The sequence below is a fragment of the Callospermophilus lateralis genome, chromosome 7 (assembly GCF_048772815.1).
Source record: "Callospermophilus lateralis isolate mCalLat2 chromosome 7, mCalLat2.hap1, whole genome shotgun sequence".
In the NCBI taxonomy this organism is placed as follows: domain Eukaryota; kingdom Metazoa; phylum Chordata; class Mammalia; order Rodentia; family Sciuridae; genus Callospermophilus; species Callospermophilus lateralis.
The window spans coordinates 50,944,975-50,971,965 of record NC_135311.1 but is presented as its reverse complement, the minus strand read 5'-3'; positions in this window follow the sequence as shown (position 1 = coordinate 50,971,965).

Sequence of the window (26,991 nt, the reverse complement as noted above, 5' to 3'; positions counted from 1 at the left end):
TAACTACTCCACCAACATGAGTTTTCTCCATGTTACTAATCAATGGAAATTTCTCTTTTCTCTTTGCTTGTATTATCAGCAACAATAGACACATTTAGGCATTCTCACATCTCAGAATCACTTTATTTTACTTCTTGGGCACTGAATGCCATAATTTCTCATCTTTTCAGCTGTTCCTTTTAGTCTTTTTTTCTTTACTCTTGACTGATATGGTGCAGTGTCCCAGTATCACTGAACTTTTCTTTTTCATTATCCAGTTTTCCCAAGATTGCTTAAATATTACTTTTTTTAATAGTGAACTTTATTGAGATGAAATTCATGTATCATAAAACTCACCAAATTAACGTGAATTTATTTTTTCAGTATATTCACAGAATTTTACAATCATCACAATATTGATTTAAAACATTTTATTTGCCCTCAAGTAAATCCCACATGAACTAGCAATCATTTCTCATTGCTTTCTCCTTCCCCATTCTGGAAATTGAGTATAAACATTATCAAAATAGAGGGTCTTTCTAATTGGCTTCTGTTCACCCGTGTTGTAGCACATATTCATGCTTCATTCGTTTTAAGGTTGAAAAATATTCAGTTGAGTAGCTATGACACATTTAGTTCATCCATTCATCAGTTAAAGTATACTTGGAATTATTGTAAATAATTCAATGGTAACACATGAGGGCATACAATTTCATTTCTCTTGGGTATATACTCAGGAGTGAAATGCTTAAACATCATTAAGGTCGGTAATACTTAACATTTTAAGAAACTGCAAATCTGTTTCCAAAATGACCCCATTGTTTTATATTTCCAACAGCAATGAATGGAGTATCTTCCATTTTCACCAATATTTGTTATTGTTTTTATGTTGTTATCCCTCTTCATAGGAATGAAGTGACATCTCATTATGATTTTAGTTTTATTTGCATTTTCCTATTGACTAATGATTCTTAATGTATTTTGTGTGTGTGTGTGTGTGTGTGTGTTTACTGGACACTTCACTTATTTATCTTATTTGAGGAAATGTTAATTCATATATACATACTTTATCCATTTACTTATTAAATTATAAAAGTTCTTATATATTTTAAATATAAGCCTCTTGTCAGGTATATTATCTGCAAACATCTTCTTTCATTCTGTGGGTAGTCTTTTCATTTTATTAATTGTATCCTTGAGAACACAAATGTTTTGGGTTTTTTTTTTTCTCGTACATTTTTCTTTTCTTTCTTTCTTGTTTTCTTTTATTTTTAGTGTTAGGAATGAAGAAATGCTTCCTAATTTAAATACATGAAGGTTTGCTTCTATGTTTCCACTCAAAGTTGTATAGATTAATTCTTATGTATAAGCCTAGGATCTATTATGAATTTACTTCTGTGTGTGGTTGATACACAAATTCATTGTTTTCGATATGAATTGCCAGTGGTTAAAAAATAATCTTTCCTTGATGAATGATCTTGGTACTCATGTTAAAAATTACCTTACCATGAATTTAAGGTTTTTACCTCTAGACTCAGTTCTGAGACACTGATGTATGGGTCTGACCTTATGTCACTACCACAATCTCTAGATTAAATTTGCTATATAGTATGTATCTAAATGGGAAGTGTGATCCTTGACCACAGTTCCCCTTTTAAGATAGTTAGGGCTATTCTGAGTCTCTTTATATTTATGTATGAATTATAGAAACATTTTAATCAATATTATTGAGATGAAATTCATATACTACAGAAGTCACCCAAGTAATAAGTGAGTTCTTTTTTTTGTGGTGTGTATTCATGGAATAATATAATCATTACTGCCATTGATATATTTTGAACATGAAGTGTACCACAAAAGCTCACGTGTGAGACAACATGAAAGGATTCAGAGGGCACATGATTGGGTTATGATAGCCGTAACCCAATCAGTGAATTAATCACTTGATGGGATTGATTTAAAGACAATTGAGGCAAGTGGGATGTGGCTGGAGGAAGTGGGGCGTTGGAAACAGCTTTTGGTATACATTGTTATTTGGCAAGTGGAGATCTCTGTCTGCTTACTGATCATCTTGTGAGCTACTTCCTGTTGGAAGCCCCAAAGGAACTGTGGGTGAGGCTAAGCCATCTCTAAGAGGAGGTGTGCCCCTGGGAGAACTCTCCATGTCACCTCACTGATCTGAGACTACTCCATTGCCTTAGCAACCTCCTGCTAAAAGATAATTCTTTGATGCCACGGAATTTATGGGTTCAGACAGCCCTAGGTTCAAATGAAACTCCCTGGATGGAAAGAGATACCAGTGCGCCCAAGATGCCTTGAGGTGCCAGATGCCTGGAGGAGGAAGAATTACTGCACAAGTGATGTCTCCAATCAGGCCAGTTTCCTACTGCTTCTCACTTCTTGTTTATCTTGAAAAAGTTTTTCTCACAATAAATTCCCCATTATGTGTTTCATTATAAATAAAGCCTTCATGGGCCATTTTCCTTTGTTAGAGATTGGACCCATCAGGTCCTGTCCACCCACCAGGCCCAAGCTGTGAACCTCTGTCTTTATTTCTAAATATTATTTTAGAATTTCAATTTCTCAGCCAGCTCACATCTCTATGCGAAACACACTGACAGCTTCCCTGTACCACACTCTTCTTCCATTATGGCCTGCCTCACATTGAGCCCTGAGAAATGGAGCCAGCTCCATATGGACTGCAATCTCTGAAGCCATGAGCTGTCTGAAACTGTTTTCTCCTCCACAATTGATCTTGTGGGATCTTTTAGTCACAGCTATGAAAAAGCTGACTAAAACAACCACCATCTAAGTTTAAAATAATTTCTAACCACTCCCCCCAAATTATGTTAACTAGTAATTATTTCCCATATCTTCTCTTTTCCCCAAGCTCTGTTTTTTTAAGTAGAAAAGCAGTTTTTATTTTCTGCAAAAACTGAAGCTGGAACTGGATAGTGACTGATTTTAAACTATGGCTCAATTCAGGGAGTATTTGCATCTTAGCAATATTAAATTTTTTAGTCTGTGAAACCTGGATGTCTTCCCATTTGTTCAAATATGTTTTTACATTTGTTTTAGCAGTGTTTTGTCATTACAGTATACACATCTTATACTTCTTTTATTAGAACTATTTTTTGATTATATGTCCCAATACCATAGAAATTGAATATTTTTATTAATTTCATTCTCACATTGTTCCTTATAATTCTATAAACATACAATTGGTTCTGTAATGCTTATCTCCTAATGAATAAATTAGGATTTCTATACAGAGAATGATACTGTCTCTGAATAGAGATACCTTAGTTCTCCTTTCTAATTCTTATACATTTTCATTTCTTCTTCTCTAATTGCCATAGCCAATCCTCCACTACAATGTTGAATAGAAATATTGAGGAAAACAACAAAATACAATGAAACAAAACATCTTTATAGTGCTTCAACTCTAAAAGAAAAAAAATCAATATTTTATGATTAATAATAATGTTAGACTAGACACTTATCTCACATCCTGCACAAAAATTAACTCAAAATGTTACCAAAAACTCAATCCTTGTCCCTATTGCTAATCCAGTAACAGGAAAAAAACAGAAAAAAAATTTTGAAAAACAGGAAAAAAAATTATTGCTTTGTTAGCAAAGGAGAAACACAAGGTACTCTTGTCTCAAAGGCTGTGGTTATGTTCTTCAGCAGAAACGGGGGATTTTAAAGAAGTGATTCAAAGACTACATACATTCTATGTGTCCTTGTGTTTGGAGTTGTAATTCAGTTTCTAATTTGGGGGATAGTCATTTCTGAGCTCTTCTGCTACCATCCCTAACGTATGGATTACTTGTTTGCCATGGTGGGTATGTACTCAAGGAAAGATAAATCTGCTTAAAATGGGGAAGAAAGTTAATCCTGTTTCCCTTGAGATTAGGGAGGGGGAGAGATTAGGAAGGAGATGAAAGAGAGGAAGAGAAAGAAACATGTCCATTTTAAAAATAAGTTGCAGTGTCAGAGTAACCAGGGATAACTGGTTCACAGCATACAGTAGATAACCGTCACAAAAAGAGTTCAAAGACCTGAGAGTTAGACCAGAAACTATGCAACTCCTAGAAGAAATCATAGGGTCTATCATAGTGTCACAGAGGTTCACTTTATGCTTTGAATATAGCCCTTGCTACTTTGTCACTGTGACTTATTTCTAAAAGGACATGTAACAGGGGTTCACTTGATGCTTGACTATATGCCTTATGGTTTTGAAACTTACTTTTTCTTTTTCTTTTTCCAAATCTTCTTTTCACTAAACTCCTCTTGGATCTTCTTTTCCCTAAATTTCTCCTCCATGATCTTCTTTTCCCTACTCTTCTCCTTCCAGGTCTCTCCTCCCCAATCTCATTTTCTCTGAATCACTTTTATAAAATCCCACTGTTCCTGAGGAACAAATCACAATCAATTCACAGTTCTTTGAGACAGGAGTCCCCTATGTTTCTCCTTTTCTAGCAAAGCAATAACCCTTCTTTTTCCTTTTTCTCAAGACCTTGTCTTCATTATTAGATGTGTATTGAAGAGGAGGACAGGGCTTTCAGTTACAATGTTTCTTTTTCTTTCTCTCTCCTTAATCTCTCCCTACCTGATCTCAGCAAATAAAAAATACACTGAGATTTCACCTCACACCAGTCAGAATGGCAGGCATCAAGCATAGAGAGAATAATCAATGCTAGAGAAAATGTGGAGTTGAAATAACACTTTTACACTCTTGATGGGATTTTAACTTACTACAACCACTATGGAATTTAGTATGGAGTTTCCTCAAAAGACTAGGCGTGGAATCACCATAACACTCAGCTATACCACTCTTTGTATTTATCCTAAAGAATTAAACTCATCATACTACAGTGATGCATGCATAACCATGTTTATAGCAGCATAATTCCCAATAGTCAGACTATGGAGCCAACCTAGGAATCCATCAATAGATGAAAGGATAAAGACTATATGGCATATAGTCACAATGGAGTCTTCCCCAGTCATAAAGAAAAATAAAATGATGTTATTTGCAGGGAAATGGACGGAAGTAGAGCCGATCAGCTTCAGTGAAATAAATCTAACTGAGAAGGTCAAGGATTTTATGCTTTCTCTCATAGGCAGAAGCTAGAACGAAAAAGGAAAAGAAAGTGGGGTTGGATCTTAGGGGGAATAGGGTCAAAGGGGTTGGAAGTGAAGAGGGAGAGAGGAATTATTGGGGAGTGATATCGGCTGAATGATGTTGTTAATTCTGTGCATATATGAATATGTAACAAGGAGTCCCATCATTATGTACAACTATAATACAGCAATAAAAATAGGGAAAACAAATCTTGCTTAGTAGAGGATGATTCAATGAAAAATGTAATAAGTAATATAAAATTTTAAAAAGAAAAATATTAGTTATATTTTTTCAACTGTCCTGTATTAAATTGAGGAAGATCCTACTATTATAACTTTGTTGAATGCTTTTAAAATGAAAAGTTGTAATTTTGTCAAATGCTTTTTATGTATCTACTAAGACACCTGATTGCTTTCATTTTTCTTAATTTTTAATGTAATGTATAACACTGATTAATTTTTATATATTAAATTAATCTTTCATTTCTGGAAAATTTCCCACTTGGTCACTATAAAGTTCTTGCTTAGTATCTGCACGGCTATCTTAATCGACAGCTGCTATTTTAAGGAAAAAGTTATCCCTTTCCAGCCCAGTTTCTGTGAAAGGCTCACCACTACCTCATACCAACCCAACCCCTAACCGCATCCTAACCACCAGCATTAGGACCTGTCCAGCTCTGATTCCTGAGACTTCCTCATAAAAGTCTCAGAACCCAAGACTGTTTTGCCTTTCTCTGTTAAAGAGAGATGGACTTTATTTGTCATCTCTGACAAATAAACTCTCATGTGTATCTCTCCTTCTTTCATTTCTCACTTACCCATCTCTTCATTCCTTACTTTCCCTTCAGTCACAATAATTAATCACTTTTATATTGTGTCTGGATTCAGTTTGATTTTATAAAGAGATTTTGCATTTCCAATTATGAGGAGTATTGCTCAGTGGTTGTCTACTGATGTCTTAGCTTTTGCCACCAGGATAATTGTAGCCTCCTAGAATGAATTTGAGTATTGTCTCTCCTCTTTTATTGATTTTGAAAGGTTGGTATGTTAGAAATAATGGGGAGTCATAAGAAGTCAAACATATGCTCAAAAGTGAGTGGGCAGGGCAAACCTTTACTTGGAGCAAGAGGCATGCTGGGGAACCTGATTACAAGCACATCTGTGTGGGCAGTTCACCTGCCTATATCTGGAACCTATATCTGGGTTACAATCTACACAATTGGCTAATTTTAGAATTAAGGCAGGCAAAGAGAAGGGTTTCAATTGATTCAATTAAGGCTGAATACTGGGTTTTGAAGATGAATCACCATACTTTCTATTTCTTGCAGGTATTAAGGTTTTGGGTTTTTTTTTTTAACATTATTTAGTAATTTTTTTCAGCAAAGTCATCTGGCCCTGGATTTTGTTGGAAAGATTTTTTTTATTGTTGATATTGCTGTTGCTGTCAATTGAATTTTGATACGAATTGCATTCTGTCTATAGACTAATTGGGGTTGCATAGGAATTATAACAATATTTATTATTCCAAAATGTTAATGTGAGATTTATTTCCTTTTATTTATATATTTTTCAGTCTATTCCATTAATGTTTTGCAGTTTTCAGTCTACAGAATTTTACCTTTTACTTAATTGTTTTGCTATCTTATTATTTTTCACGCTATCATAAATCAGAGTGTCTTCTTAATTTAATTTTCTACTACTTCATTTTCATTAAATACAAATGTTATTTATTCTTATTTGTTAACTTTTTTATTGTATAGCTTCACTAAATTGAGTTATTCATTTAATAATTGTTTTGGTGGAATATTTAGTGTTTTGAATATCTGAGATCTTTTCATATTCAAACCAATATTATTTCTGACTTTCCAGTTTGGATGACTTTCATTTCTTTTTCTTGCCTAATTGTTCTAGCTAGACCTTCCAATAATCTCTTGAATAAAAATGGTGACATCACAGTGGTCTACTTTATGCTTTGAATATAGCACTTTCTGCTATGCTACTGCAATTTATTTTTTAAATGGACATGTTTTTTTCTCTTTCTCTCTCCCTGTTCCTCCCTAATCTCTCCCCTTTCCTAATCTCAGGGGAAACAGAATTACCCTTCTTCCCCTTTTTAGGCAGGTTTATTTGTCCTTGAGCACACAATCAGACTCTGGGGATGGTACCAGAAGATCTTAGAATTGAGTACTTCCCAAATTAACTTCAACAGAGAATACCTAGGATATATGTAGCCTTTGAGTCAACTCTTTAAAAACATAATTATATGTTTAAAAAGCAGAATCATAGCCTTTGGGATAGGAGTTCCTATGTTTCTCCATTACCAGCAAAGCAATAAACTTCTTTTTTTCTTTTTCTCAATACTATGTTCTTGTTATTGGATTGGCACCAAGACAAAGACTGGGTTTTATGCAACAGTGATAGTGAAAATTCTCATTCTCTTCCTGGTCTTAGAAAAAATGCTTTCAATGTCTTACAGTTGAGTACAATTTTAAGTATGGACTCCTTATATATGGCTTTAATTGTGTCGAGATACATACCTCCTTTATCCAATTTGTAAAGTGTTTTTATCATAAAAGGTTGGACTTTGTTGAATTCATTTTCTGTCTTTTGAGATCATAACATTTTCCCCTTTGTTCTGTTAATGTGCTGTATCACATTTATTGATCTGTATGTGTTGAACCAGCCCTACACCCCAGGGATAAGTTTTACTGGGTAATGGTACAGATCCTTTTAACATTCAGTTCAATTCAGTTGACTAGAACTTGGTAGAGGATTTTTTGCCTCTAGATTTATCAAGAATATGGGACTCTAATTTTATTTTCTTGTAATGTCTTATCTGGCTTTGGTATCAAAGTTAATTCTATCAAAGCAATATATCATCAATTGAGTTTGGAAGGTTTTCCTCCTCTTTAATATTTTGGAGTAGTTTAAGAAACTGCTATTATCACCCCAAATATTTTGTAAAATTAATCAGTGAAGTCTTTGGACCTGGATCCCTCCTTCTATTCCTCTATGTTTTTCTCTCTTCCTCTCATTTACTAATTAAACTACATTGCTTGTCATAGGTTCGTTCTCATTAGCTATTTTTCTTTTTCTGAGTCTATTTCAGAAGTTGTGTTTTCTCTTAGAAGTTGTTCATTTTTTTTTCTAATTTATCCCATTGAATTTTATTCCCCCATACATTATCTCCTCCTATGGTACACTATATAATCCTTCTTATTTCTGTAAGGTCAGTTTTGTAATTTATTCTATGAGTATAGTGTACCCACCTCTACACTTTTCCTTTTCTAGGCTGAGCTCAGGTTTAGGTCAAATAATACAGCCATAACTCTCTTGAAGACACAGATTTTCTAAGGAGGAAACCACAGGTTGGGTTAAGTATGACTGTGTTCTGGGAACAATGCTTTTCAAGTGGTTAGATCTTTCTGTAACAGTAGTCAGCTTTATGCTTTGAATCTAGCCTGGCTGCTCTGCCTCTGCAACTTATTTTTAAAGTGGACGTGTTTCTTTCTCTTCCTCTCTTCCCCGTCCTCCCTATTCTCTTCTCTCTAGTCTCTGGGAAATTGAAGATTTCTTTCTTATCCTAAACTGTGATGTCTCCTGGAGTACACACTCACCCATGAATTAAGTAATTCAGATATTGGGATGGCACCAGAGATCTCAGAGGTGATTATTTTCCAAATTAACAAGTGAACCATAAATTTAGAAAGAACATGAAGACTATAGCTTTAATCCCCTCTTTAAAAGCCCCTGCTCCCCTTAATGGGCAGAATTACAGGCTCTGGGACAGGAGGAGTCTCCTGTGTTTTCCTTTGCAAGCAAAGAAATACAAATTCTTCTTCTTTTTCTCAAAAATGCATACTCATTACTGGGTTGGCATCAGGGACAAGGATCGAGCTTTTGGTAACATTCCCACTGGTTACAATACTTGAATAGTCTACTTGACTATGAAGATGGAGATAGAGTGTATTTCAATAGCCCCAAGTTAAGGAGTCATAGATTCTGTTGCCTTAATTAGGTTCATTAGTTCCTCATATGCATTTTTTTATTTTTATTCTTGGGCTTTGGCTATTGTTTGACTTTTGCACTGAATTGTAGGTGTTTTGCCATAAATTTTATTTTAGATGAAGCTTGGTATTGTCTCATTATTTTGTTCTGAAAATCAATCTGAGTCAGGGGAAATAATTTCTGATTAACGGCTGTTGAAAGATAGAAATTTTTATTTAAAAAATTAAAATATAAGAATTCAAGATTTTTAAAAATAATTAAAAGTAATCAGATAATCATCAATATGAAGAAAAACAACACAATAAGATTCTAGGAAGGTCATATAACAATTAAATAACTGTGGACAAAATGATAAAATCCTCTTCATAAAATATTTAGATGATCACAAATGTTTGGCTCCTTGAATTATTCCATTAAATATCTAAAGTTATCATATCACAGTTTTACAGGTAAACACAAACTTATCCTTAAGTTGAAGACATCAGTTTTCTAAGGCACATGATTAATTAATGCTGCTTTGATTCTAGCTTAATAATTTATTTGCCTATCAATGCCACTATAAAATCCCAGAAGGTTTTTTACAAAATTTGCAATGAGCTAGAGTTAGCAGGTGCTATTAAGAGAATATGCAAGTTTTCTTTACAAAATGCCAGAAGTTGATTGCGGACCAACTGGGGAAGACCTATGAGATCCTTCCAGTGTACACAAAAGGAATGAATCTATAATTAAATTATAGTTAATCACAGATGGTTATTTTACAGCAGGTGCTCAGCTTTGAAAGTGTAGCTCTGGACTATTTTTGTTCCAATATGGTTCTTAATCCCGGTTGGCTATCTGGCAATATTTCATGGTTAGAAACTGCTTATTTTGTGGTTGCAAATATTATTTCATACAGTTCATGTGTATATAAATTATTCTTGTATATAAAAACTTTCATATAAAATTTGTGAGCACATACACTCTGTTGTTTAGTATTCAAAAGCCTCTTGGTAAAACAGTTAAAATATTTTTGTCATATTCATAAATTCCTTTTATTAGGAAATAATTGTTGTTCAAAGGTAACAGCATAATTATATGGAACAGTAGCCAAATTTAAAGAATAACAAATTGTTCAAATACATGTTAGACCTGTTCTGTGTCCTGTAGTCAATAGTAGTGTCCCATTTTACTTTCAAACAAGTTAATAATGTAACAAAAAGTCATAATAGCATTGAAATAGGTAGCAGTCGTCGTCACAGTGTTTAAGCAAAGGAATGAAAAAGATCATATAGCATTTAATCTTTAAAATTAACACACTCCTTCAATAAATAATAATCTTGCTTGCATAACAGTTCTCTCTTCATAAAAAAGTATAAAACTGATCTGAGTGCATGTACTTCAGGACCTAATTATTAAACATTTATTAAATGCAATTTAATTACTTAAATGCAAGTAATAGCTTTTTCAGTTCCAGGATTTTATTGTGGACCTATTAATATTTTACATTCTTATAGGCAGCCATTAATTTTCTTGAACTCTCTACATATGTTTCTGCTCGTTCTCAGTTTGGAGTAAGGAATTGAATATCCCTGCCCCTAATTGGTTTGGCATTGCCTTCTGGCACAATTGCTTTAAATCTGTTATTTTCTTTATAATCCAAATAGGTATTTTCTCTTTCAATAAAGGAAGAAAACACACACACACATACACACACACACACACACACACACATTCAAATGATGACTAAAATAAGAATGCCTTCTCTTACATCCTGTTGTAGGAAATGAGCCTTCTTTAGATTTTTGGAAGAAAATTATACATGGAATGATGAAGGCAGTGTTTTGGGTTAGGCCTGAGAGCACAGTTAGCATATGTGGCAATTTGATTAAACTGGAGTTGAATAAGTAGAAAAAAAGAAATCATGTTTATGATCAGAAAATATAATTTAGAAACAACAGACGTAAAATGGAAAAATTCATGGAAATGATAAAAAATGTTTCAACTCGAGAATCTGCCAAGAAAAGAAAAGTTCAATATCAACAGTTTGACATCTGAACTCCTTTCCAAAAGTGAGCACTCTCCTACCAGTTAAAGTGAATCATACCCATACCCATACCCATACCCATACACATACACATACACATACACATACACATACACATACACATACACATACACACACATAGTGACTAGCTTTTTACATATTTTTCCTTCTTCCTGGAATGACCATTCCTTCCTTCAATGTCTCCCTGCTTCTTCTATTCCAAACTCAGGTAAATGATATCTCTAAACCTTCAATTGGGTAAATTATATATTTCATCAGTTAAGCATTCCCAGACTTCTTCCATATCTTGTGTTCTATTATGTGATATTCCTATGTTACTTTAAAAACTCCCAATATTCATACCAATTGTTATTGTTTAGATATGAGGTGTCCCATAAAAGCTCCTGAGTGAGACAATGCAACAAAGTTTAGAAATAAAATGATTGGGTTATATGAGTCTTAACCTAATCAGTGCTTTAATCCCTGATAGGGATTAATTGGGTGGTAAATGTGGGCAGATAGAGTAAGGCTGGAGGAGGGTCATTGGAAGCATGCCTTTGGGGTATATGTTTTCTCCATGGTGAGGGGAGTCTGTCTCTCTCTGCTTCCTGCTGCCATGTCTTGAGCTACTTTCTTCTACTACACTCTTCCAAACACAATGTTCTGCCTCATCTCTATCTCAGAGCAATAAATCTGGCCATCTATGGGTTGAGACTTTTGAAACCATGAGTCCCCAAATAAAAATTTCTCCCTTTAATTGTTCTTTTCAAGTCTTTTGATAATACTGGTGAAAATGCTAATTAAAACACCAATAATACTGTTTTGTTTTGTCTCAACTCTTTTTATCCAATCAGCTGTGTACTCTTAATCTAAACTGTTATTACATCATATCCCTAGTACCCAGCAAGGTGCCTATCACATACGTACTGAGCAACATTTTTTTTTCCCTAAGTAAAAATGGTCTAACAGGCAACAGTTTTGTTGCTTATAAGATTTTTAAATAATAATGTTTCATTTCCTTCCTACCTTTGAAGACAGATGACAAATACCATATAAGGACACACATTATTGATTGTAGAAGAGCGATCATTTGAAAAACTGCAGGTATGTGATCCCTACTAGCTATGCTTTACTATAGAAGACCTGATTTTTCTTTTAAAAGAGAAAACCATGACAATTCTATTGAATCTCTGGCAGGTATATGGAAAAAATATTATGCACATACTCACTAAAATTATATCAAAATTTAGAAAATTACCACTTCTCCACCTCGTATCTAATGATTAGTGTATGGCCTATGTCATTTAAAAAGCTAGTCAGAGTGGTCATTTATTACCTTTATTATAAATCTACATACTAGAATGATCAGCCTGACACAACATATGTTTTACAGTTTAGGTTTTAAGAGTAAAAGCCTCACTTGAGATTTTAAGATTCAATATACAAAAGTAGCTACCATACCAGTATGTATTCTATGCATCCATAAATCTTATGCAAAAACAAGTAGACATAATGAGGTCTGACAACATCAATTTTACATGACCTACATTAAAAATACCCCAGTAAGCAATATTCTTTGGAGACAAATATTATATTTCCTAAAAAGCTACCATGGCAACAAGTTCTAATTAGTCAAAATGGTACTTATATATTTATAGATTGTGTTTTCTAGTAGGTGCCCACCTTTTTAGATTCATAATCCTATGCAACAGAAGCACATAGAATGGTTGTGTAGAACTCCTGTCCCCAAAAGTTTATGGGTAAGTACACCAACATTCTAGGCTACAGAACAGATCAGTATTGCTAAGTTGGATCCAAATAATTTTTAATGATTTTTTTTTAATTTTAGATAAACTTACTAATGCACAATGTTCAAACAATTAAAAAATTTAAAAAGCCATATTTGCTTTTAAAGTGGAGAACTCATGTTTATACATGAGAAAAATAAAGTTCTTAAATTGTAATCTCTTAAAGGTATTACTCCTGGTCCTTCCTATAGAAACCGTAAGATAAAAGGAAAGACATTTTTATTAATTTTTAATGGAAAGCTCAAAAATTTGTGATGCAATGAACAAATGTTAAGCTGAGAGATTTCTGTTGTTGAAGAGATTGTGCAAAATACTGAATAAGGAAATTAGGATGAACATTTCTTTCTTCCTTTAAAAAGGAAGATCAGGTTTGCATCCCTCTACTGATCACTCATTCTGTTTGTTATTTATAAACTTGCTTCCCTGACATGGGGAGGGAATCTCATGCTCATATGCTATTGAATGTTACTGCTTTTTCACTGTTCTGATTCTTATATAAGAGAAATCCTTTTTCATGCCCATATCTTAATAAAGAATTAGAAAATAAGAGAGTCAGAGATAGTCAAACTTTTAAAGTAATTGTTACAAAAATTCCTTTAGGAAAATGAACAAATATACTAAGTGTTTCTGTTGGGATATATTAGGTAGGTTTTATGGAGAACGAATGGAAAAAATCAGTTTTTTTTCATAAGTCGCTACAAAATTAAATAAAACTGTCAAAGACAAGAGTATAAAGAAACAAATATATTACAAGTACACTTAGATTCAAGAAAGAGAATAAATCCTGTCAAACATGAGATTAGTGTTCTGAAGTGTGATCTCATGAAAATCTTATATGGTCTGAAAAGAAATACTAGAAATAAAGACTATCAGAAGGTGTCTTTAGAAGTCTGGCAACAGAGATATTATATTATATATATAATATATTATATATATATACATATATATATGTATATATATATATATATGCATTAAAACAGTTTTGATATAGAATTAATTCCCAGAAAGCTATGAATGGTTATAAAATCAAATACACACTTGAAAATCTTGAATCATACACACATCATTATAGTCTTTAAAAATGCCTAGCCATCACAAGGTTCTGGCCCAAATCAGAAACCTGGATATGGTACAGGTGAGAAAAGATGGTGGTCAGCTGATTTTCTTAATTAACAAGAGTTGAGAAGCAGGCAGTGATTCTGATGAGGAAAGGAAAATATAATGTTTGAGAAAATATCCGAGTAGTTCCAACATTCAACAAAAAGCAGGTATTTTCACTTTTATTTTCTAACTAATAAGAATAAGTTAAGCCCTGACTACAACTAAGAACTCCTCTAAGTGCTAAGGTATGTGGTAAACAAAACACATCACTCCTGAAGCACATACTGCCCCCCCATCTTTTGCTGTCTGTTTTCTGTGTGCATTTGTGTGTGTGTGTGTGTGTGTGTGTGTGTGTGTGTGTGTGCATGCGTTTGTATATGTGTTTAAAATTGAGGTATATAGGTGTAGGACTTCTTGAGATAACTTGGGAAGAAAGTGAGATAAGAGACATGCTTCAACTTCAATGGTTCTGTCTGGGCTCTAAAATTGGAAGGATAAACAAACAAATAAGTAAACAAACAAAAAACCTCAAAGGGATTGAAAGGAGAAGAATGAGAGGATGGGAGAACGCCAGGGCCAGAGAGGGAGAGTAAGAGAGTAAGCACTTAGGAAAGTAAGAGAGACAGAGAGAGAGAAGACATAAGAGAGATAGAGAAGATATGGAGTAGGTTAGTTCATGATGGGTCATAAAATTCTCATTGAAATAAGTTGAAGTTAGGAGGGGGAGTGGAAATAATGGATATATGCAATTTACATGAGGGTAAAATGTGTTTCCTATAAAATAAACAGAAAAATGCAGTACAGGTAGAGAGCAGTGCCACATGTTTTGTTTGCCTGTTTGCAGTTACATTAAAGTATATTTTAATGCTGGTGAAATAAGCCAGTTAGAAAGGTAAAAACGATGATGCAGGACAGAGCAAGGATTGACCTGGCAATGAGGAAATTCTTCCGTGAACTCAAGGTTATGGGTCCTCTGCAGAAGGGAGAGTGTGGTTTAAACACAACCAGGAGCAGAAACAAAGGCAAAGCATACCTCATATGCACAGTGCCCAAAAATGAATTCTATAACCCTACATTACATTAACATGGCATATCACTAATAACATTTCAAGAAAAAAAATTGACTTTTATAAATCACACAAAAAAATTCAACAGAAAATATATTAAAGATAAACATCTGAAATGTTGTACAATACATTGCTATCACCAAATTTTTATTGGATATGATACCAAAAACATAAATATAAAAAGCATGAATAAAATGGATGTATAACAAAATAAAAATTCTGCATTCCAAAGGAAATAATGGACAGACTGAGAAGGCAACCTACAGAATGAGAGAAAATATTAGCATGTCACAGTTTTGATGAAGAGGGTCAATACCCAAAATATATAAGAAATTTACACAGCTTGGCAAAAAATTAAAATAAAATAATAAAAAAAATTCAAATAAGCAAAATACCTGAATAGACATTCCTCTTAAAAAGATGTACATAGACAATAAGAGCATGAAAAGGTACTCAGTGTCAATAATGATGAGGTTAATGCTAATCAAAATCACAGCGAAATGTCCTCTCACACATTTTAAGATGGCCATTATATATAAAATAATAATAAAACTAAATAAATATTGATGAGGATGTGGAACAAATGGAACCCTTGTACACTCTTGCTGGGGTAAAGTGCTGTAGCTACCATGAAAAATACTAAGAAGGTTTCTAAAACAATTAAAAAGAGAACCACAATATAATTCAGAAATCCTCAAATATCCCCAAATCCTAGTACACATGTTAAAGAGTGGAAGTCAGGATCTCAAAGGAAATTTATAGTCTCATGTTCATTGCAACATTTTTCACAATAACTAAGATTTGGAAAGAACATCGATGTTCATTGACAGATAAAGAAAATGTGGTAAATAAATACAATGGGATATTTACAGCCTTAAAGAATATATCTAACCATTTGCAACAAAGTGAATGAATCTTGAGGCTCTTATGCTGAGGAAAAAATGCCAGTCAAAAATGAACAAATATTGCATGATTCTAATTACATGAAGTATAGAAAATCATGAAACCTTTAGAAGCAGGGAAAGGAATGATAGATTCTAGTGCCTGGGAGAGGAGGAATTGCTGCTCAACAAATGTAGGTGTAGTGTACAGCACTGCACCTATATCTGGCAATACTGACTACATGCTTAAACATTTGTTAATAATTATGTTGAATGTGAAATTTTGTTCCCTCAATTAAAAAGTAGCAAAAAAATACAGAATGTACCATCTTTTCCATCTGCTTCTGAATTTGGTTTACAAATTTAAGGAATTTTACATGTATATTTATCAAGGATATTACTCTGCAATTTTCTTTCCTTGTTGGGTCTTTATCTGGTTTGGGCATCAGGGTGATACTGGCTTCACAGAATGAGTTTTTAAGTGTCCCTGCCCTTTCTAGTTCATGGAAAAATTTAAGGAACACTGGTGTTGATGCTGGTAAAAGTTAGCTGTGAATCCTTTGGACCTGGGCTTTTCTTTATTAGGAGGTTTGTTTGTTTGTTTGTTTGTTTATAAATCACTTCTTTAATCTCATGGCTTATTTTGTCTGTTCAGGTTTTCTATATCCTCTTGGTTTTGATTTTTATAGATTGGGCTTGCTAAAAATTTCTCTCTTTCTTCTATATTTTTCAATTCCAGCTTAGAACAACAATTTAAAAGTGGGAATATATTCAGAACTGTGAACATAGGTGTGTGCCAAGGTCCCATTCTGAGCCCAGCTTGAAACTCAGAGTAATCACCTGGCCACCTGATGAGAAAAAATAAAAAGTGGCCATTTGGTTTTGGCGGAAAGAAAGAAAAAAGGAAGGAAGGGAATGAGAGAGAAAGGGAGGAAGGGAGGGAGGGAGGGAGGAAAGAAGGGAGAAAGAGAGGAAAGAAGGGAGAAAGAAAAAGAAAAAAGGGTGAGAAGAACTTTCTGATCTTATGTGCAGATTGTGTACATAAGAAACCCATTTTAAGATGGATATGCTTCCCTGATTCTCACTGAAACTGTGGAGACCTGCAGATATCTTTATTTTCCCCCTCTGGCTCCCTGAACAGGATTCAAGTCTCCTTTCTGCTCAGTGTACATTTCTTGAAATTACCTGGGTTCTTTTACAGGACCCTGGAGGGGAGTTTCCTCTCCACCACCAATCAGGCCACATCCTGTCCTGGCTTAGATCACTTCTTTTATCATTCTTTTGTTACTCTAAGACATTTCTGGACTTCACCTGGTCACTGTGTTGGACTACTTTGAGTTACATGGCTCTTTTGCTTTGTTGAGCAGCCTCACCACTTGACTTGTTTCAATCTTGGGGAGCAGCAGGTGCATGTTGGCTGCCTGTACAGTCTGTCATTTCTCAATCTCCAACATTATGAATTTAATTTGAATCTGTAAGTATACATATGACTTGATCATAAAAAAGAATATATTCAAAACTTACCTTAGCTATTACAGGAGCCAAGTGTCTAACGTGATTATCTAGAGTCATGAGATAATAAAGAACTATGGTCCGTCCCTTTTTATGAACAAAATCTTGAAAGTTAAACTGGTTATGAAGGAAAGAATGAGAATGAAGAAGATGATACAAATATATTGATTATAAGTCCCTCGCTGTGAACAGGGGTTCAAAATATGTCCTATTCAAGCTTAACTCTTAAGAGGCATATTTTGAGAGATTTCAGAAGATCTAAAATTAAATGCTTTCTCCACGCTTCTCTGAACTGATTCCATTCCCATTTCTATTACATTCAACATAAAATAATGACTATATAATTTATTTTCTGAATTGTGTCATACTTTAGAAGGAAAAGGATACTGTAGCATGTTATGAGACCTAACCCAGGATAGCCCTGGTCACCCTATATATAGCAAAGAGGCAAGTAGGTAGGATAATCATAATGTATAATGTCCAGGACTTGGTTTATCCATGACTTTCCAATATACACAGTAGTCACTCATTTCCCATTAAAAATTCAAGATGTATTTTTGATAATCACAAATTACCTGGATACTAAATACCAGAAATTATGTATTTCTCTTAAAGGGAAGGGAAGACAAGAGTGTCTTTTTATTGAAGAAGCAGAAAAATAAAAGAAAACTTTATTTTCCAACATGTTCATCTTTAGAATATAGCCAAATTTACATAATATATGATCCCTAGCCAAGAAGAGAAGATGACTATATTAAAAGCTCGTGCATCTATCCAAGTTAACCCAAAATTTCTGTGGAAATTCATCTTCTTTAAGACTAATCATAGTGCTCTGTAGTATCAGACATATGTAAATTTACTCAATAATCTGCATTTAACTGATACTAAGTATGCATATTAAGTTAAATTTAATGTATTCTGATGCATAAGTCCTTTAAACATCAATCAAAACAACATTTTTTTTCTGATTATTATATTTTATAAGAAAAAGGTTGAATTCATGTGAGTACTACGTATTCAATGTATTATGGTACATTAAGATATTTGATGACTAATGAACTTAAGAAAATGTAAAAAGGTGAGACAGACCTGGAGAAGTTGGAGCTAAAGTAGTCGATTAATGGAAGTGGATCCAATAAATATTCAACAGATCCAAATGGTCATAATTCAAGCAAATACATACATGGTAATTCTGGATGGCAAAGATTTTGGAGAACAGATTTTCATTTACTTTGGAATTCAGTATGGTCATGTCATTTCACAGCAGAAAAATAACCTGAGAAATGAGTTTTTAAGTGATTTATTATTGTATGAATATCCTAGAGCATACTTACACAAATTAAGATGGCTTTGACATCACTAAGCAATGCCATTTTATCAGACCACCTTCATATATACGGTGGAGCACTGACTGAAACATTATTATGTGGTGTGTGACTATATATTTATTTGATAAATATATATGAGCTAATCTTTCAATTTACAGTAGATAGACAATTCCTATCCTCTTTGCCATAGAAATAAATATTTTAGGAGACTAGAAGAGTTGAGAGTGATATACAGTATAAATTAAATATATGTGCTAACATAAAACTGATTTAATCTTATTTAGTCCTTTGACTAATAACTGACAAATCATTCATATATTGTCTTCAAATGTGTTTAGAATTCATCTGACTATTGATAGTTATGTAGTAAAACTTTTTACCTTAATGAAAGAACAAAAATCAAGGATAAAAAAATCAGTACTACAAATTTATCTTACATTATTCTTAAGTTTAAAAATTTTAATTTATATCAAACTTAAAACATTTAATAAAGATGACTTAGAGCCAACCCACTTGTTCCTAGTTGATCAAATAAAGCAACTTAGCTGTTGTTTTCATATGATTTAATCAGCATGCAATTATTAACTAGTTAGTACAGTGTATACATCAGTATTGTGATATTGTGTGTATTAGCATAGACTGCCATGATGAAATGACATAGATCGGATTACTTAAATAATGCATATTTATCTTCTCATAGTTGTGGAAAATGGAAAAAAGGTCAGGTTCTCATCAATGTCAATTTCTGAGAGGTTTCTTTCTGGATCACAGATGACTCCTTTCTCTCCACATCTCATCACTAAGAGAGAAAAAAAAAGAGTTTGCAATATCAATCTTTTGGGTGTCTCTTTTCATAAAGTCAGTAATGTCATCATGAAGCCCCCCCCTCCTGACTTCATCTAAACCCAATTACCTACCAAAGGCATCATTTCCAAATATCTTCACACTAGAAGACTTCAACAAAATTTTGAGGGGACACAATTCAGTCTATACCACTATGTGTATAGCTCATATGTAAGCCTTCTATAAATATATCCTCCAAATTAGAATATGTTTTGAGCAAGAAATGTGTGCTATTGATAATCACAGAGGAAACTGTTGTAAATTTTCTCAGGCAAAGAGCTGAGATCATTCTTTCCTAAGTTATTCCACTGTGCATAAGGACAGAAATCATATTTTTAAGTTAATACTTTTAACTGAAATTTAAGCTTGACTGCCTAGAGTACTTAGCACAATTAGCTTAATATCTGTGTCTTGCATATAGTACACACAGATAAAGGGAAAGAGAACATTAATTGAGTGAGTATGCTAGGCATTGTGCTGTGTGTTATAAAAATTATGAAGTAGAGACATAGATCCATTTCTAGTTAAGAAGTAATACAGAAAAGATAATACAACATATTGGGTAAGATTATACATTGTGAGAATAAGCTGTGTGGATTTATATCACAGCTCCATTTCTATAACTACTGTGTGACAATTTGTCAAAATACTGTACAATCTTGATTACCTTTTCTGTATTTTAGTTTTATCATCTCTAACATATGGATAGTAAAATAGCCACATCATAAGACTAAATATATCATGCTTGTATATGTGCATCTGAGTGTGTATGCATGTGCATGTGTGTTTGTTTTAAAGATGCCCTAGCACAGGTAGTAGATACGTGCTTCCTATTAATAGTAAATAAGTGTTTCTTTTGTTTTATATCATCCCAGACACTACTGTGATTGATTATACATTTTTATTTAAATTATAAATAATAGAAATTTATTTCTAAAAGTTCTGAAGGCTGAGAGGTTCAACATCAAGGTAATGTCAGGTATGGTGGCAAGTGAAAGCATTTTCTCTGCTTCTAATATGGCACATTGAACACTGTGTCCTCACAAGCAATTTAGGAGGGCTCCACACATATAACTTAATCACCTCCTGAAGAACTCCTTTCTTAATACCATCATGTTAACAATTTTCAGTTTGAATTTTGGAGGACACAGACCATATGATGAATCTCCCTCAAACTAGGCTCCTTGGCAAAAAAAGCATTTGACAAGTCAAGAGTTGTGGTGCACACCTGAATCCAGCTACTCAGGAACATCTTAGGAAGACCCTGAATCAAATTTTAAAAAGTTTTAAAAAGAGCTCAGGAGGTATCTCAAAGCTGAAATTCTCCTGGACTCAATCTCCAGTAATGCAAATAAATAAATAAATAAATAAATAAATAAAAAACAACAAATAAACAAAAAACAACTTGACAGAGGCTTTCTTCCAACTCCAATTACACATCCTGTGATAAACACATCACACGACAAACACATCTTTGTTGCTTTAAGCCATTGAGGCTTTACAATTGTTATTGCAGTATTACCTGACCTAGTCTTTTAGTTACAGTCATATTTTCAAATCTTTTAGTATATCACAAAATATTAAAACTTTAGGTTATTATGTGACTCAGATTTTTTTTTAGAATTTGTTTAATGAGGTTGTTTTGCACATTAAAAATGCAATGAAAATATTATTTCTAAGAGGACTATAATTAAATATACTTAATTCTCTACTCAAGTTATTTTATTTTAAATTTTTATATTTAAATGACTTTCCTTTTTTGCTTTTATTAGTGTATTATAGTTGTAGATAAATAGCTGGATTCATCTTGACATAATCATACATGCATGAAATTTAATTACCATTTCAGTCCCTGGTGACTTCTTTTACCTCCTCTTCCTCCTATCCCTTTTCCCCTTTATCTACTCTACTGATTTATCTTCCACTCATTTATTTATTTTTAATTAGTGCTTTATAGACATACATAGAATTAGAATTAATTGTGGCATATTTAATACATGCACATAGCAGAATTTTTGTCAAATTAATTATGTATCTGTTCTACTTTTCTATCCCCCCTCTCTCCCCCTCTATCCCCTTTTTTCTCCTCCACTAATCATCCTTAGGAATCCCCTTAGTTTTGATTACACTGAGATTTTATCTCAATCTTTCAGACTGGCAATTACTAAGAATACAAATAATAATAAATGCTGGTGAGGGTGTGGGGAAAAAAGACTCATATAATGTTGGTGAAATTGCATATTAATACTAACACTTTGGAAAGCAGTTTAAAGCTTCCTCAAAAGCAGAAAGAGTGGAATCACCATATGACCCACCTATTACACTCCTGTATATTTATTCCAAAGAAATAAAATCAATATACTATAGTGATACAGCCACATTAATGTTTGTAGCAGCGCAACTTATAATAACCCAGTTATGGGACCAGTCAAATTCCCTTCAATAGACGAATGGATTAAGAAAATGTGGTACATGCACAATGGAGTTGTATTTAACCATAAAGAAGAATGAAAATATGGTGATTGCTCAAAAGTGGATGAAACTGGAAAACATCATGCTAAGTGAAATAAATGAATAACACATTCAGAAAATCAATGGTGAAATGTTTCAAATGCAGATGTTAAAATAAAGTAAGGGAAAAAAGGGTCAGGGGCTTATCAATATTTTAAATGCTTCCTTAGTCTTCTAAGAAGAAAACAATTAATTTTAAAATCCAGCTTACAAGTAAATTTATTTGCATTTAATTGTAGTGGAACATGTAAAATATTAAATTTGCTACTTTATCCAATTTTTCTTTTTCATTTCTTGATTTTTTTAGTTATGCATAATATTAGGATACTTTTTGACACAATCACAAAAGCTTAGAATATAATATTCACAATGTTGTACACTCATATTCAATATTCTTAAATACTGTATTTGTTTTATTTCATTTCACATCATAATACTGCTAACTAGGGCTGATTTTGGGGTCATTATCCATATATGATCTGACTTTAGAAAAAAAGGTGAAATGATTAATTTCTTAAAACCTGAATAGGAAAATGCATATGGATATTAGCAAAATAGCCTAATGCCTAAATTTCATATTTCAGAACAATGTATTAATAGCATTGTCATAGCATCCTTTGACAAAGAAATTATATGTCTCTTTCTAAAAATTATATATATATATATATATATATATATATATATAATTTTAGACATACATAGAATTAATTTATATATATATAAATTAAAAATATGTTAGCCTTTGGGCAAAATCATTGCTTTCTAGTCATATAATCTAAATCTATTTATTTATAGATGGATTCACATATGGCTGAGTGAAATGCTACTTTCACAACAGATTATATGAACAGTATAGAGAAATTTTATATAGAAGCTTTCCATATTTTTAAAATAAGAATTGATTCTATTCTGTATGACCTCAGCTTCATCTAATGAAATAGGAGAAGCAAACTATGTGTGAACTTTCAAATGTTGAAGTTTCCAAAGTCTTGGGCATTGTGTTTAAATATGTCCTTTTGTGTGATATGTATATACTATGATGTAGAAACTAGGACAAAGAGGATATATAAGAAAAACTGAAGATAATCTTTTTAAGCTTAGGAAAAGGAGATTTTAAAATGCAAAAAAAGTGAAAGTGCTATAGGCTAAGAGAAAATTTTTGTTTATCCATTCTTCTATTTAAACTGTTTACTGAACATGTCTTACATGTCAATCATAGGGCCCTGATTGTGTTTATTCCTGGCAAGAATACTATTAGATATACTATGAACACATTTTTGGGAAAAACACTATATTAGACACTAGTTATAAACTGGAAGTAAGTCAAATACCAAATATACAATTTAATTTCCTATCAAATGTTAAAATATTAAAAAATTTAAAGTAGAAAATATACCTATTTTAAAATAAAGAATACTATTATTAAGATGTTCATATTACCTGACTTTTGTTCCTGGAGAAAAGTAGTGAGAAAACAAATAAATAGCAAACAATTAGCTCCTATCATGAAAAGCCTTCGAGAAAAACAATATAAAATATATATAAAACAATCAAAAATTATTAAAATACATTCAAAATTAAGGAGTAAGAATGCTCCAGGAACACAATAATAAAAATGTTAATGTTAACTAGGAATATTTTTAAATTGAACAAATGGTATAATAATGCAGCAAGTGCCAGAATGGAACTTGTAAAAATGACAATTCTCTATAAATTAATTTACAAACTTAATTCATTTAATTTAAAAAGCATGAGAGATTTTCTTATAAATGGCTTAAAAAAATATGAGGTACAATAAAAATGTAAAAACCAGTCAGGAAAAAAACTTTTAATTCTAAACATATTTCACTTAAATATATTGTGAGAATATATACTGTGAGAACTGCATATATTGCATCTGCCCTGCATTATTTCTATCATCTACATCTATTTCCAACTTTTTTTTTCTTTTTGGTTTCCAAAAAGAAAAAGACTTTTAAAAATTGTTCTATCTTCCATGACACTACTTTCAGATTTTCCTTAATATCTAGAATGATCTTTGGTTCTTTTTTATAGTATAGAGTAAGGGTGAACCACCTATTCCTTTCCTTTATTTTGCTGCTGTCTTTTCTACTGTCTTGAGCACACAGACCATAATAATCTTATAGTCCTTGTTTGGTAATTCCAGTTTTCAGCCATAAAAATGAATCAAATTATGGCATTTGCCAGTAAATGGATGGAGATGGAGAACATCATGGCTAGTGAAATTAGCCATACTCACAATCTCAAAGTCAAACGTTTTCTTTCATATGCAGAAGCTAGAGTATTATAAAGAAAAGGGGGAGGGAAAGATAAGGTACATAAAAAACCAATCAAATACAAATTGATGGACAAGGGAAAGGAAGTCTAGTAGAGTAGAGTAAGGAGAATGGGAAAGGAGAGGGAGGAAAGGCTGGAAAGGCGGTAGGTAAAAGAAATCAAATTCCATGCATGTATGAGTTTATCAGGATGACCCCAACCACTATGCATAACTATGAAATTGTAATAATAGCTGGTCTTGGTGGTGCACACCTATAGTTCCAGAGGCTCCCGCAAAAGGCGAAGGCAGGAGAATCATGACCTCAAAGCCAACCTCAGCAAAAGCAAGGGACTAAGCAATTCAGTGACCCTGTCCCTAAATAAAATACAAAAGAGGGTAGGGGATGTGGCTCAGTGGTCAAGTGTGCCTGAGTTCAATCCCTGGTGCCCTAAAACAAAACAAAACAAAAAGTGTAATAATAATGAAGAGAACAAAAAAATATTAAAATTACTTGTTTTGCCAGATTTTTTTTTTCTAGAGTATGGTTACGAAATCTGTTCTCTTTGTATGTAAAGTAAGTTTAATTTTAGGTAACATATAAAAAGTGTGCTTTATTATGTGCTAACACATGTCCATGTCCTAGGCAATAATTTGTTCTAACAGAGAGAATTTTCCTTGTTCTCAGACTGAATGGTAGTGTGGACACAAAGGAATATTGGATATGATTCAAGGAGTCTTGAATGAAAAATCTTGAAAAGGATTCAGTTGCCTCAGGGATGGCTGCAGTATTAACACATTTCTGTTTCTCTCATTGAAACCTGGATTCCAGGGTTTGTTTGCCCCCTGAGGCTCTTGCTTAGATTCTAAGAGACTTCCTTCTGCCCTTAACCAGTAGTTCTCAGGGAAACTTAGAATTTGACAAATATATTAAGGTGAATACTGATCCTGTTTTTGAAGTGGTACCTAACCTGGCAGGTCTTTTATTCCAGTTATTAAGAGGATGTAGTTTAGTCATTCCCTCAACACTAAATTTTTTTGTAGGAAGCTGCCATAGTTTTTTTGGAAAAAAAAAAATATTTCTTATTTTGTAACTTCCATCAGACCCCAGATCAATACTACCTATTTCTACAGACTTCATCCTAATTTAGGACATAGGCTTGTCTTAATCCTCCAAATATAATTGATATATTAAAGTTTGAAATAATAATTTTTGAGATTTGATTATAACAAAACCATGACAAAACACAGAAATAAAATTTGAGCCACAATTATTTATGACTATTTCCTGCATCCATGACTTAACCTTCTGTATGATACTTCTTATTAAAGACTTTCTTCTCTCAGGTGTCTTTTTTTCCAACCTATTTTTTCCTTTTTTTAAAAAATTTTGAGACAGAATCTCACTGAGTTGCTTAGCACCTGGCTAAACTGTTGAGGATGGCTTTGAGCTTGCAATCCTCCTGCCTTAGCCTCCCATGCTGTTGGGATTCCAGGTGTGCACCATGAGCCAGGCTTCAACCTCTTAAAATCGAACACCCACTCCACTGTTTTCAAGCTCACTGAGAGTTTGTATTTTTTTCTCAATGTTAAAGGCCATTTTCCTGGTATGCATAATTTACTTGAGATATTTGTTTACCTACAACAACTTATATTATTAGTCATAAAAAATGTATTTTCCATTTAGAAACTCCCCATTTGGAGTAGTATTCCATTTTTACTATAACATGTCAAATTCATAATTGAAAAGTCCCCAAAATGATCATTTTATAGTGAAAAGAAAATTCATAACTCTTACTTAGAAAGTAGAAGATTATTGCAGTTCTCCAGGATATTGGAGTCCAGTTTTAGATCTATAGATCTAGACACATCGTGTATAAAAATCTTTGGTGAATTCTCCATTAATTTGTGTTTCACAAGGTGGAAATAGAATTGAAAGATAAAACAATTTTTTAAACAAAAATTCATCTAAAACAATATTTTTGGAAAACTTGTCATCTATTAATATTCTCTTAAAATAATATTAGGGTTATCATACAATACTCAATATTATGATAATAAATTTTTAACAAGTTAATTTGAGAAACACATTGAAGTTTATTATTATAATTTAATTCTTTTTAATTCACAGTTTGATAAAATGTATTAATATATTTGTTAATGATTTATGATCTTTATACTTTTGTGTTTTTTTCCTCATTTTACTGAGTGTGCATTTATGATAAATTTGTATGAGATATTTTGGTATATTTAATTATTCTGTAACTTCTGAAAAGCATATTTAGGTGGGCTTCTATTGTTTGTATATTCATCTTTATTTTATCATTCCATTTTTACAAAATAAAATTTGTTGTGTTATCATGTGGAAGTATATTTTCATTTAGGTTTAGAAATGTCAATACAATAATAGAAAACTTGAGAACTTTCATAAAATCCTGTTGGAAATTAAGAGTGAAGTAAAGATCAAAACTTTATAAATGTACATTAATATAATGTAAATTTCTGTTTACATTTAGTCAATTGTG